Here is a 14,505-nt window from a genome sequence, read left to right on the forward strand (position 1 = left end):
GGCAGAGGATGTTCGAGGCCTGCCAAAAGGTCACGGATGTGCGAGCCTGCAAGGTCAACAAGAGGAACATGGCGATTGTATGGAGCCAACTAACGCGGTGGCAGCGGCAGCGGCAAGAGGGGCCGAGGGGAGCTGGACGGCTGGCTGGGTGTGTGGGGATGGCGCGTTGGGATTGAAGTGAAAATTAGGGACTAAACTACCCTCAAGAAATCAACGGTGAGATTAGATATATACTGCTCCCTTCTCCTCCATCTCATACATATGTTCTCTGACCACCTCCATATTCCACGGCCTGGTTACAGCATGGATAAGATCCGACACAAACATAGGTGGATCATTGGACCGCAGGCACAGCAGCGTCATAACATCTTGTTTCTCAAGAGTACGTAGCAATCGGTCCTTCTTGGAGTTCAACAAAATGAACAGTAGCTAAATTGGAACTAAGGTGACCGATCATCCACCGGTGGGTAGAAATATGAATGTTGACTAGGGTCCCCTGTGCTCATTTGATTCTGAGTCGGCAGCATATCAAGCTCCTAGCCCCGCCTTAACAACCCTCATAGTGTTATGTCCCCCGATCGATAGCTTAATACATTTCAGTATTTGGCTTGCTTTCTTCATTTTCCTTGCGTAGGTAGAAACCTTTCTGGGTGTGTCAGCACACCAAATTATATGACTATATTCAATATGCCCTGATGTCCATAGTACCGTACTCAGACGACCCTACCCTTCCAGAGTAGTAGGATTACATTCATCGTTCCAACTGTAAACATATTTTCTAGTTTGACTGAATGAGAGTCATGCAATAGGCATCAGTAGGGAGTGCGAAAGCAAAAGCTAAGTGATCGGACTAACACAGAGTGCATTTCTCCCGGGTAAGCTTATGTTCCTGATATCTGATACCTATGTTTTCTCCTTATTTTATTAATAATTAATCCAGTTTATACGAAAAATACGTAGGTTGAAGAAGTTATCAAGAAAAATGATTGGGATCTTTCAATATGCTATTCTTGATATCATGTTTTTTATTCTTGATCCTATCAAGTATGGATTCTAGATTGTTAGTTGGAGCATCGTGACCAGTCTAGTTTATTGTGATATGATCCCGAGGGACTCTTCAAATACATGTAGGGAGTCACACAGGTCCCCGACATATCAAATTGTATCTGGATTTGAGTCAGAGCATTTCCTCTGATTCCTAGCTCAGAAATCTTTGCTTTATTTACTAAAGATTGGAGCACACAAGCGCACACGCAGTAATCTGATTGAGAAAATGGATAGTTGCTACCATTGATATTAAAGAGTCTGTCTAGTGCCAAAAAGGTCCTTCCAAGGCCTGAGCTATCAAATTCATGTGATACACACTTTGCTCTCTGCGGATCACACTCAGCTTACTACAACTGAGGGTAGGATTGGTTGCACAACGCATGATATCCATTTTTTATTGGTGATAGGAAGATGGCTCAATCATTGAACTAGCATTGAACAACCTACTTCAGAAAAAACGTAGAGTTAACCATCTAGTGCGAAAGTGCTAGTTTCCCCCTCCCAGAGGTGAGAAGGGAGATATGAGCGTGGCGATATCTTTTCCTCTTTTGATAGAAGCCCACACGCCCACTCTTCTATCCCACCTATCCACATGGGGTATCAGTGGCCTTGTGATCTCCATGAACAGAGATCACTACACAAAAACAACTATATGAAAAACTTGCTTGCTTCTTTGAATCTCGAAATGACAGAACATATAGAAAGTGTTTCTGTGATTTTTCCATTCTCTTCGGGGAACCTATAGAAAGATTATCAGACGGCTTTCATTCCCTTCAGGGGGGGTGTTCCTTCAGAGCAGTCCATATCATCAGATGAACTCCCTAATGAATCAGTTGATGAATCATCAGATGAACTCCCTGATGAATCAGTTGATGAATCATCAAATGAACTCCCTGATGAATCAATTGATGAATCATCAGTTAGCTCATCATAATCCGTGTCAAGATCCGATTCATCAGTTGATGAATCATCAGATGAACTCCCTGATGAATCAGTTGATGAATCATCAGATGAACTCCCTGATGAATCAGTTGATGAATCATCACTCTCCACATTTTCATGATCTGGAAAAGGGGGCTGCAGAATTCTGCAGCTCCCGGGGGGAGAACGTTTAAATCAAAAGGAAGAACAAGGACGAGTAAATGATGGAGACTAAAAAAATGATTTAAGGTGGCATTGTCCACGGAGAAACCACCCCAAAGCCAAGTCACTATGGTATCTCCTACTACTGGTATGGCGCTAGCTAAGCTTGTAATTAGTGTTGCTCCCCAAAAGCTCATCTGACCCCAAGGTGGTATGTATCCTATAAAAGATGTCACAATCATTAATAGGAATATGACAATTCTGCCGAGTATTCCATTCATTTTCATCATAATACTATGATTCCTTGCCCGTGTGGAACATGTGTGAGCATTATGTTTTTCCAACAAGTGATCCGACTGGAAGAAGTGTTATATGAGGACTTCGAGATCAAATAGAGAATCTGTCTCTCCATTCCTCGTGAGCCACTTATTTCTCTGAAATCAGAGATCAGAGTGATTTTCCTCCTTTTTCCCAAATAGTCGACGGTCTTACACCATTGGGATACTTCGGATAAACTAGAGTACATATATGAGAGACCGGTGCTAAAACCTTTTCTCGAGATATCTTCCAGATTCTTAGGGTCCTTGCTCTAGATCTCGCCCCCCCGACGCGAAAGCAGTTGGTTCCGTAGTTTGAGAATTATACTAATTCCAAGTATTCCATTATTATTATTAAATAAGAGAATATAAAAAGTAAAGAGGAGAAGACATAACCAGAAAAATTGTGAGAAATAAGTTAATTTATCAAGTTGAGGCATTTCGATTTGGATTTCAAATAAGAAAGAAAAAAAGACTCCAAACCGTACTTTTGCTATTTTATATCTATACAGAGATTGACTTTCCAAAATGGAATCTTCGCCATTTCTGATGTGAATGAGGGAGGTTGTCTTCCCGGGTAGGGGTGACCGGAACCCTCCCAAGTCATCGCTCAAGAAAGCACCACAGTCACACGAGAAAGAGTTTGGACTATGACGAAGACGAGCAAGCCTTTGTTGGGGAGTGATCGGGGAAGAGTCGAGTACAAGAGGAACGTGGAAGCAACACAGGGCTAGAAGCGCGAGGTGCGGATATAGACCATCAAAGAACTCCACAGCAGAGCAAAAAAGAGAAAGGCAAAGCTCGCAAAGAACAAAGGCCCAACCATCAGATCCAACACAAAGCCCTCAAGATATTTAGAGGCTTGGACTACTCTCTCTAGTAAAAGAAAGGAAGCACAATGGGTGTTGCTCTATTTCTTATTAGTGAGGTATTCTTCTTCATTTCAGTATTATGGGCATTCTTCCATTCTAGTCTGGCACCAACAGTCAAACTAGGAGCTCAACGGCCACCTGTTACTACAAACTTGTTTTCATCTGGCAGATAAGATTTTGAGAAGAGATCACTTTGATAACGAGCTTTCGGGTTGCCGTATTGATACCGCCCTTCAGGGGAATAGGAGAATAGCATGCATGAGAGAAGGATTTAGGGAAAGGTACCCACCTTTTAACGGGAGAAAGGTTGCTTATGTGAAAACTTCCCTTGTGGTTTAAAGTTCAAATAGATCAGGTGCCTATGTTGTTGATACACCGAAAGATACTAACGCTATGCTCCAATGCGGGATGAGGGCCAATGATTGTGATGAGTGGGGACCTTAGAGCTAGAAACCTACATACAGTGACCCTTATGGGCTGGCTATGTACGAGACATCAAACCGTCTCTCGGGTCCAAAGTTAACATTTCCAGGCCTGATAGTCTTCAACTGAAAAAAGTAGGGCGGAGAACTAGTAAGAATTGTGCCTGCCATTCAATTCGTGACGTGGATGATCCGCCGACGGAATCGATTAGGTGAAACGGCTTTGCAAAGTTTGTTTGTTCATAAAGGCTGCATGCAGCCACGAAATTCGTATTGCATGTCGATATTACTCTACCACTCTATAAATGGTATATAGATATCTTCACTTCATCACAAAGAAATTGAGTACTAGCACGCATTGCTATGGATGCTGCAACCGCAAACAGTATTTCTGCAATTGCTACCAAAACGGAGCAACTGCAAAATGAGATTGAAGGGCACCGTAGAGTGCTAAACAACCAGTTGAGAAGTGTTAGAACAATGGATCCTGCAAAGAAAGAAGCGTGCATTCGCGCTACCAGAGAGCGCATAGAGGGTTTGGAGGAGAGGCAGGAAGCGCTGCGGGTGGAGCAGCAAGTGCTCTTTATTCGTCTAGCATCTCGCTAGAATAGAAGAGTCTGTAGACTCTTTTTAGTTTTCTAAGGTTGGTTTAAATTCAATAAGTGTCTGGAGACATTTGTTCTCATGTCAAGTGTTCTTTGTCTTAGTTTGATTCCGATCTACTACTATGCTAAGTGTCTTTGTTTGGTTTGATTTCTTGTGTTTGCATGTATGGGCTAGCCGTCAGTGTTCAATGCTTATGTTAATATAATAACGCCAAAATGTGCTGAAATTCATGTTCAATTTGAAATAAGGCCGAAGGGCTAAGTGTACTACTGGAGATTATATATTCCAGCTCTGAAGTTTCCTTTTGAGCCCCCGTTCTACTATGGTTTGGATTCTAGTTGAAGCGTGTGACCATCTATTTAGATGAGGAGACTGAGTAAGAAACCACTAAGCAGAGAGCAAACAGATCAATCTCTATCTATGAGTTTCTCAACCAAGATCCACTATTCAACCAAGACCCGCTAAGTAATACTTTTACCCGAGCTTAGTTATTGGAAGTTGTAGCCGAGGAACTCTTATCCCTAGCCACAGTTGTTGCAGCACAAGGCTTTGTCGTGATTGGGTCATATGTCAGTACTCTCACATTCCCCGTGGTCTCCCTAGTATGCTGAGCTGAAGTGAAGTAAAGTGAAGCTGCGGGCGATGATGGACTGATCCCATGCTATTCAGGCGCCTGACAATGCTCGCCCCAATGGTGATGAGTCTGACGGTGGCTCAGATGTTTCTCTTCCTGATCCTTCAAGGTCCCCCGTTCTTGACTTTGTCCAAACGCCGTTCGCGCTCTCCCATCTGACGGTGCGGGCTCTGCGTGTCGCCTATGGCAACACTACCCGAGTGGTGTATTGCATAGTGGATCCACGGGTACCCCGTCGCTGCTTCATTTTTATCAACATCCGGTAAGCAGAACGGACAGAGAACTGTCCCGATTTCTCGTAATGCCAGGACCAAAAGTCCTCCATCCGCATAGTAGCAAAAGTAGGCATTTCTTTGATACTTACTCATATGTGGCTAGATTTATCACCATTGGAGTACTACTATCACGGGATGCCTCGCACGGTCTTCTCGTTCATCAGATGGGCAGACGGCTTTCCTTAATGGGGAGTTGGATGAGGAAATTTACATGGAGCATCCAGATCAAGAGTACCCGCGCATTCGCCTAACCCCGGGTTTTTTCGATCAAAATGAAGATTTTTTAGAAAATAAGCCCAAAAAGCATCTGACCTTGAAAAGAATCACCAGTTACTTGATCTATCCCCGCGGTAAGTGGGAACGAATGTGACAGCCAATGGTAGTAGGATTTCCACAGGTTGAGCTCCTTATCTTTTGACTTTTCTAAGGATAGCCGAGTAGATATACTCGAATGGGATGAATCGAGCACGAGAAATCACTAGGCATAGGGGAGCCATAAGGAAGAGGAGTAATATCGTTCTAAAGTTCACGAATTCGATTCATTTTGGAATCGATAAGTGAACACGGAATCTCGTCTTGTTCCCCTTGGTTCCAAGTCGATTTCGCTTGTGGAAATCATTCAATCCATAAGTTTTTGTTTTTTTGATCGGAATTTGGGTCAGCTGAACACTTATTTTCTCTTTCAAAAGTGGTGATGGTGTGGGTAAATTCCATCGATATCTTGTTTCCCCTTTCCAAGGCAAATATCGGGGAAATCAGTGATTCATTGTTAGAAAGAGAGCTGAGCGATAAAGTCTATAAAATGGAGCTTGATCGGTAGCTTCGGCCTCCCAGACCCAAATTAAGTTACCAACATGGAATTACATTTGAAACCTGACTTCCTGTTTGTCATTGGAAAGAACGGAAGAGCATTGTATTCCTCCTAGGAAATAATACAACAGGTAAAAATAAGAACGGAGAAGATTCGTTGATACGGAGTTGGTCCATTTTACAAGCGATCCCCTATTCTGCATCCCGAAGATCATACGGCCTAGAGCTAGAGCGATCGTTACAGATATATAGGGACAACAAGAATCATTAAATACCGGGGATACCTTACTAAGCATTTCCTAGATCTTGAGTTAGGCGTAGCTACTTCCTCTCCCCATGTTCTCCTGATTCCCCATCCTTCCGCTGAAGCTAAACCAGTATCAGTTGATGGCGAGCATAGTAGAGGCGGATTTATCATAAATAAGCAACCGGCTTTTGAGTAAAAAATAACTTATAGAAGCACTTGAGCGTGGTTTTGGCCTATAGCCGGAGGGAATGTTTTTCAAAATCGACCCGATTTCGGGCATTCGTAGAGGGGAAAGACAGCCATGCGATAAGCGAGGGAGAGGTCTGTCTTCCCAAGTTAGCCATTCAAGGAGACAAGTTCTACCATTGTACCTTGATCTGTGGAACTGGAGAAGCTCCTTTATTGCTATAGTTCTTGTTGAACCTTTTCTAAAGTCAACAATTTCTGCAATCAGGGAGGAGGCATCGCCTTACTTGCTATACCTTAAACCTCATCAAGAAAGTAAGCCCAGCGAAACCGCATTCCCAATCAAATAAAAGATTAGATGGGCTGATCCCTGAGATCGACCGCTATTGATTTTCTAGTTTTTTAGCTAACTCGGGACCTTCCATAGAAAACCAAGTACGAGCAACGGTCGGGTCTGCTGCCCCTGCCTTCTCAGCGTACAGCTATAGATTGGATAAATGGTATCTCTTCGAATGTATGCTACAAGAAATGGGCTGAACCGATCTACAGGGAATGCAATAGCGAAAACAATTCCACTCTATCTCATATTTTTGTATCCTTTTCAAGGCCCAAGGTGAGCGCATCCGGGCCTATTGCTCTTGACCTCTTCAGTTGTGCAGGCACAAATATGAACTGGTCTAAGTTTGTTCTTGATGATCCCCACAAGCTTCTCTTATCTACTTGAATGCAAATCAGAAAAGAGGAAGTCGCAATGCATTTTATTTTTAGAAAGAATAAAAGACACGTGGATGGTATCGATCAAGAGACATGGCTAAAGGATGGAAGTGAATTAGAATCAGAGGGTCGTCGAACGAATTCCCAATAAATGGAAGATCTACGTGCAACAAATTTCATATAAAAAGTAAAGTAGGCGATTTCACCGAGAGGCCTATTGAACTAGCTCCCATGCATGGATCTGCATTGTGTGCTTTCGCCGGGGCGAGAGTGAAAAAGAAATGTACCAAGAGTTCCGTATGAATTAGGTTTTCCTTTCCAAAGAAATGAGATAAGGAGCAGTAAGGCCTCGCAGAGCGTCAACACCAAGACATTGTAGAGCAACGTCTTGCAACTATGTACAAAGCCTCCATTCCCTAGGTGTCGTGTTTGAAAGCACAGTCTTTGCCATAAACCAATTACCCTCCGCTCCAAATGGCTCTACCAAGGATCCCACAAAGTTCCGAAACCAAGTTTCTCAGAAAAGGCCTGGTATCCATCTACTCACAATAATTTGAATGTAGAACTGAAGAAGCACAATTTCCTTCTTCGAGAGGAATCCGACCGAAGAGAAGTGAGCATCATAATAGCTTGATAAAAAGATATTTAGTATAAGAGGACGTTCGCATCAATTATCACGCCTCTGACTGCTGAGGACGAGGTTCGGGTTAATGATATTGTGAAAGGTATCATTAAACCAGGTCTGCCTCTGTTAGTTACGAGGTATATAGCCATGGATCTCATCTATTCCGCTTAAACAAGGGATAACGCGGGTTCCGACCTAGAATCTGGACCCCCAATTAGAGTGTGTTTAAAGAGATTGGAGGAACTCTTCCTCGGTCTCCGTATCCAAAGATACTAGTAATTAGAGCTTCAAGTGTTCGGTTCTATTCACCGTTTTATTCATAGTAAGGGAGAGCAGTTCAGTCCACTTGCTCTTTGGCCGCATCGGTAGATACCCTCCCCTCGCATTAAAGCATTGATCTAGTCCTCTATTAGATATGAATTTCCCGTTGGAAATCGAGGTACATACTCAAAAAATCCCTGGTTTTTGCCTTCGGTTAGCAATGCGTCTAAGTTTAAGATCGTATTCCATCTTCGTAAGGACATAGAAAGGGGTTTCGGTAGTGACTGTCCTATCAATAGACCGAATGGTCATCAGTTGCCCTCACGGCCTAACACCATTTTTGAGCTCCATCACATGCTTAAGAAGGACTTGCCGCGGAGCCAAGGCCTATTTATGAGCCAGATCTAGAAGATCACCGCTTCCGTGCTGGTCATTCTAATCACAATGAGAACTTCTCCCAAAGAGGGTTCTTATTTCATTTCAGTAAGTAGTCGATTGAATCGGTTTCTAACATAAGGAATGTTTTATTATAACCAAATATATCATCCAAGAGCCGATCTCTTTTTCATTAAGTATCATTAACAGACCGCTTGCTTACGAGGTTGGTAGCCGCCTTGGAGCCGAGGCAGACGGAGGAACCTCTCGAACCTGGAATCCACTTTCCACTTTTCCTCCATATGCTCGGGTCTGCTGTTTGACCAGTATCTAATGCTATTTCTTACTTCGACCAGACGGGCACTTTCGCATTAAGCAGTGAGATCGCCTACTCCTTTTGAGGTTGGCATTTTTGATTTCATATTTCATAGGTCACCATAAAAATTCCTACCTTTCAAATTAGCATATTTTTAGGAACATATCGAACTTTCATCCCGCATTATCTGTGCAAAATTTTATCATTGTTTAACTACTTCCTCAAACCATTCAATGCGCTATCCCCATCCTCGCATTCATCTCTATACCAGAACAATTAATTAGGCCCAACCCTTCTATCATCGGCCTTGTTGAACTAATTACTTTCGTCTTTGTGCCACCTCAAAGAAGACATTTGATCATGGGCTTTTTTTTGTGATGAGGCTAGTTTGAACTATGCTTTTTCTCCTTTCTACACCCCTCTTGACACAAGTTTCGCACATCCAGTTCTCTTATTAGAAACTCCCTATAGATATACTTCTGACTGACTGATTATGGCTTCCCTCACTAGAGAAGGAAATGTCGGGAGGAAATAGAGATGATAGGACCACCTGAATGCTGGAGATGAGTGCTCGTCGTATTCCCTCGAGGAAAGCGGAGGCCCTCGCGGAAAGATCAAAGAAAATGAAAAGCATAGCCACCTCTACCTAGAGCAAAGAAGCTTTGCCAGTCTTATAACCGGATTCACCATAATCAGCTTTAAGGTCCTAACTCTCAAATCGGATATCTCTTTCGTTCACAACAATTGCATATTATGTATGATTGGTGATTTGAAATTCTTTCTATTTACTATTTTGATGGAATTCATGAATGAGTAGATCAAAGAAAAGAAAGCAAAGCATTCACTCCTAAACTAAAGAACTAATCTACTGAGCTAGCCTCCCGTTATGCACCAATGCTTGAACAGGACCGTTGACCTTTACCAAGCCAGTTTCCTGTAGTTGACCAATACAGTTCGACCGATTGAGACAGCATGGCGGATGTGACCGATGGATTTGAAGAAGGAACTCATTTTTTACGGATTCAGACCGTTTACCAGAAGAGCGGTATGGTTCAGAAGTGGTACTCATAATACAGATATCGTTTAACGAATTGCCCGATCGGTTACCAATTCAGTAAGCCTACCTATACCTCCTCAGGTTCCAGCCTACCTGCTCATCCCGCGGACCCAGTACAGCAGCCTTGACCCCTGGTCCCGATCCACTAACTCCAGGACCTTCTACTTCCACTGATCCGACAACATCAGCCCCCATTTCATCAACTCAAGCCACTCATCCTACGATTACTCACACACGGGATAATACTCGCAAGCCTCGCGCCTTTCCCGATCACGTTGTCAACATGGCTACCTTACATCCTTGGCCTCTTGAGTCCTCACCAACTGAGCCCACGTGTTTCTCTATGGCCAATAAATGTTCCATTTGGCATTCAGTTATTTGCATAAAGTTAATGCTTGCAGAAAAGTGTTGATTATAAATAAGTATATGAACAATTTACTATACAAGCAAATCTTTGCTTGTTGTCATCGCAAGCAAGTAGGTAACGCAGATTTCAATTTGCAGTAAATATAATAAATGTACGAGGCAAAGATATAGGAGGTATGAAACAAACATAAATTTAGTACATGTCAATCACACTCAAGGATAGATAATTTAGCGTTCCATCACAACATAAACTAAAAACAAATGAAGAATCTAGCTAATAAATAAGTCAAAATGACGCTCGTCAAGCACAGTTTGCTGCGATCGTGCCAGCGGCATCACCGATTGGTTGGCCGGATGTGGTCACAACAGGCAGTAAAAACCTTATTATAGCAGTTAGAGTAGTGGTTTAATACATGTATGTCCACATTATACATCGATCAAAAATAATTAGACATTCGAGATATGTCTGCAAGATGGCATACCTTATTTTGCATTCTGTTCCGTCTAGAACATAAGATGAAACATATGGCATGTTAATAAAAATGTGTTAAAAAAGTAAAAAGTGGAAAAGCATAACAAAGTAAGTAAGTTTATGTGTGAAAAAACATACATACCGCGGAGGATCTCCTTCCAAGCTTGTAGCTGGAGCGACCAGCTGAGATGTTGGTATGGGGAGCCACAGAGGATGCTCTTTGACTGATAGCTACATAAACGCATATTACATCTTTCCCTTTCCTTTTTTCTGCTAGCGAGCATACCTCGCGTGTCACGAGCCGGGATTGAACCAGCGCTTTCCGGATTTTCGTCTGGATAGATACCTATCAGATCGCGACTTTGATTTCTCAGTTCAAGAGGAGACCTCCCTACATCTGCGGGCTGGCGGTCCTGCCGGCCAGCCGACACAAAATCCAATTCGAGTTTTCAATATGGAGCCAGAAAGAGGCAATAGTTAGGATGTATATGCGCCTAGATTTTTGTCTCTTTTATCGCAGGAAGTTCTCCAAAAGTATGAAAGGCCGGAGGGCTTTGTACCAACCATTCTAGTGTGGTTGGATTCTGTTCAACAGCCCAAGGACTTTCCGCACATTTTTGGTTCTTTCCACTGCTTGAAGTGATTGCGACAACTACGAAGAAATGACGAATCCCAACTACGGATATATAAGAACCGAAACTGCTCAGAGCATTCCATCCGGCGTAAGCATCTGGATAATATGGAATGTGACGTGGCATACCCGAAAGCCCTAAAATGCATGGGAAAGAAGGTTAGATTAACCCCGAAAAAGTGATCCAAAAATGTATTTGGCCTAAAGTTTCAGGATATGTCCGACCAAAGATTTTACCCACCCAATAGTAAAATCCAGCAAATAAAGCAAAAAACGGCTCCCATAGAAAGTACATAATGGAAATGTGCAACCACCTAATAAGTATCATGTAGAGCAATGTCTAGCCCAGAGTTTGCTAGAACTATTCCAGTGAGCCCTCCTATGGTGAACAAAAAGATGAACCCTATAGCAAATAACATGGGTGTTTTGTATTGTATCGAACCTCCCCACATGGTAGCGATCCAACTAAAGATTTTGATTCCTCTGGGCACAGCTATGATCATGGTAGCTGCAGTGAAGTAGGCACGCGTATCAACGTCTAAGCCCACAGTAAACATATGATGAGCCCAAACTAGAAATCCAAGAACACTTGTACTTATCATGGCATAAACCATGCCTAGATACCCGAAGACCGGTTTTCTTGAAAAGGTCGATACGATATGACTAATAATACCAAATCTAGGCAGAATGAGAATATACACCTCTGGATGACCAAAGAACCAAAAGAGATGCTGGTATAATATTGGGTCTCCCCCTCCTGCAGGATCAAAAAAGGTTGTATTAAAGTTTCGATCGGTTAATAACATTGTAATTGCCCCCGCCAGTACCGGAAGTGATAATAAAAGTAGGAATGCTGCCACTAGAACGGACCACACAAAAAGTGGTAATCTATTCTAGGTCCACGCATGTTGAAGATAGTTGTTGTAAAATTGATAGAACCTAAAATTGATGAAATACGTGATAGATGAAGACTAAAAATTGCTAAATCAACTGCTCCTCCAGAATGGCTGGTAATACCACTTAAGGGCGGATAGACGTCCACCCAGTGCCGTTGCCCACTTCTACTAAGGTTGAGCTTAATAGGAGCAAGAGACTTGGTGGCAACAACAAGAATGATATATTATTTAATCGTGGAAATGCCATGTCAGGTGCACCTATCATAATCGGAACAAACCAATTACCAAATCCACCTATCATCGCCGGCATAACCATAAAAAAGATCATTAAAAAAGCATGAGCCGTTAAAACATTATAAAGTTGATGATTCCCACCAAGAATTTGATCGCCGGGTTGGGCTAATTCCATACGAATCGGTACGGAGAAGCATGTGACCATCACTCCTGCAATGGCACCGAAGATGAAATAGAGAGTCCCAATATCCTTGTGGTTAGTAGAGAAGAGCCATCGAACCATATTTGTCATTTTTAATTTTAGAAATGAAAACTTTCCTTATCAAAGAGGGGCCGGGGGGTTGGAAGAGAAAAGAATCATAATTACTGAGCTACCCCACTCTTTTTTTCTAATTCCCTTCTAAGATCCTATGACTTAAACAAGTCGAGAGCATGCTCGTGCTCAGCTCTTTCGAGACTTGCCTTGATCTTGGTGATTTCTTCCCACCGGATCCTCTATTCCACTTCCAGGCACCTCCTTGCGTAGCTTTCCGCCTCAAGGAGATCCCGGTTGTGGGAAACAACATTACGAAAAAAACAGATCCTCCCTCATTCTTCCGCAGATCTTGATAAGACGCTTGGAGAACAGTGAAAGAATCAGTTGCGTGAATATGGTCCAGATAGGAATGAAGCGCTTCATCGACCAAGTAGGGCTCGATCGGTAGATAAGGCCATAATCTTTGATAAAGCGCCACCAATTCCTGAATGACATCTTGTCGCATAGAAGAGAGCTTTTCTTCCATTAGGAAGAGCTTAAGCCGCCCAAGTATGTCTTCCAGGGGGGTATTGTGATTAAGCTCGTTCTGAATGAACGTAACCCATCCCGGATCCTGCTCGTAAAGACTCAGATAGAAGTTTAGCCCTGCTAAATGAGCTAGAGCCTGGGGGTCTTGAATCTCTGGCGGGAGAGTGATCAGAAAGGAGGGGCCGACGAAGCACGAAATAAAAAGATTGAAAATAGGTATTAGGCATAATATAAAATGACAAAGGAATAAAAATATACAAATCGAAAGTAATATCCAATTATATATTAAGGGAAACTTAATACATAAGAAAAAATAGAAAGTAGTAAAGCGGGTAGTGGAGAAGAGCCATCGAACCATATTTTTCATTTGCTTTTCGTTTTGAAAACTTGACTTATCAGAGAGGGGCCAGGGGGCTGGAAGAGAAGAACTTGAATACTAAACTCTGGAAGAGAAGAACCTTAATACTAAACCAAGTTTCGGGAACTTCTTGGTGACTTGATTGGTTCCCTTCCCCCAATTTTCAAAGGATGATTCCCGTGAAGGTGATCTCGATCACCATTCTATGACATTTCTAGATGCTTTTGAGAAGCTTTTCCTTTTACCTAATGTCGGCTACCGATAACTTACTTCATGCTATTACTAACACTTATGACTGAGCCGCACTTGCTTTCCAAAAGAAATGGAAACTATCATGCCTGAGACTAGCCAATAGAAGAAAGAGCCACAAGCAAGCCATAGCAGCATCCTTTTTCTTAGGTTTCTTCAACAATGCGAATCTACCTCACTCCTCATCATAACTCAAATACAAATTCGAGTTCCAAATTGATATTTCCTCACGTAAGCAATAAAATGTGAAACCAATATTCATTATGAAACTTCAGACACTGATGATTGTGAGGTTCTGGAAGAGAGACGACGTAGGCTGAAAAAAAGTAAACAGAAAACCACCCCTTAAACTCATTTGCTCAACATTCTTTCCACAACAACTAGAAAAGTGGAGAAAATCCAATAAGGGGAGGTCCTGGTGATTACAAATCAATTGGAAACCGAACCCCGCATTCATGTCTCTAACAAGGATGTCTAAGCTAAGCGGCCATGGACCCATGGACCCGGGGAATCTGAACCATTAGGTAGAGTTTCAGCTGAAAGAAAACCAGGTCAATCTTCTGATCGCGAGTCTTTACAAGCTTGAAACAACTTAAGCACAGGCGGGAGTCGCCCCTTTTAAAGTCAATATTTATGCGGCGCTGAACTAACGAGCGGATACCTAACCA

The 14,505-nt window shown here is 42.5% G+C and overlaps 1 pseudogene; it reads right to left on the reverse strand.

The window, feature by feature from the left end:
* Nucleotides 1-1,800: 1,800 nt before the first annotated feature.
* Nucleotides 1,801-13,597, reverse strand: LOC119338752 (annotated as a pseudogene).
* Nucleotides 13,598-14,505: the final 908 nt, after the last annotated feature.

The sequence above is a fragment of the Triticum dicoccoides genome, chromosome 7B (assembly GCF_002162155.2).
Source record: "Triticum dicoccoides isolate Atlit2015 ecotype Zavitan chromosome 7B, WEW_v2.0, whole genome shotgun sequence".
NCBI lineage: Eukaryota > Viridiplantae > Streptophyta > Magnoliopsida > Poales > Poaceae > Triticum > Triticum dicoccoides.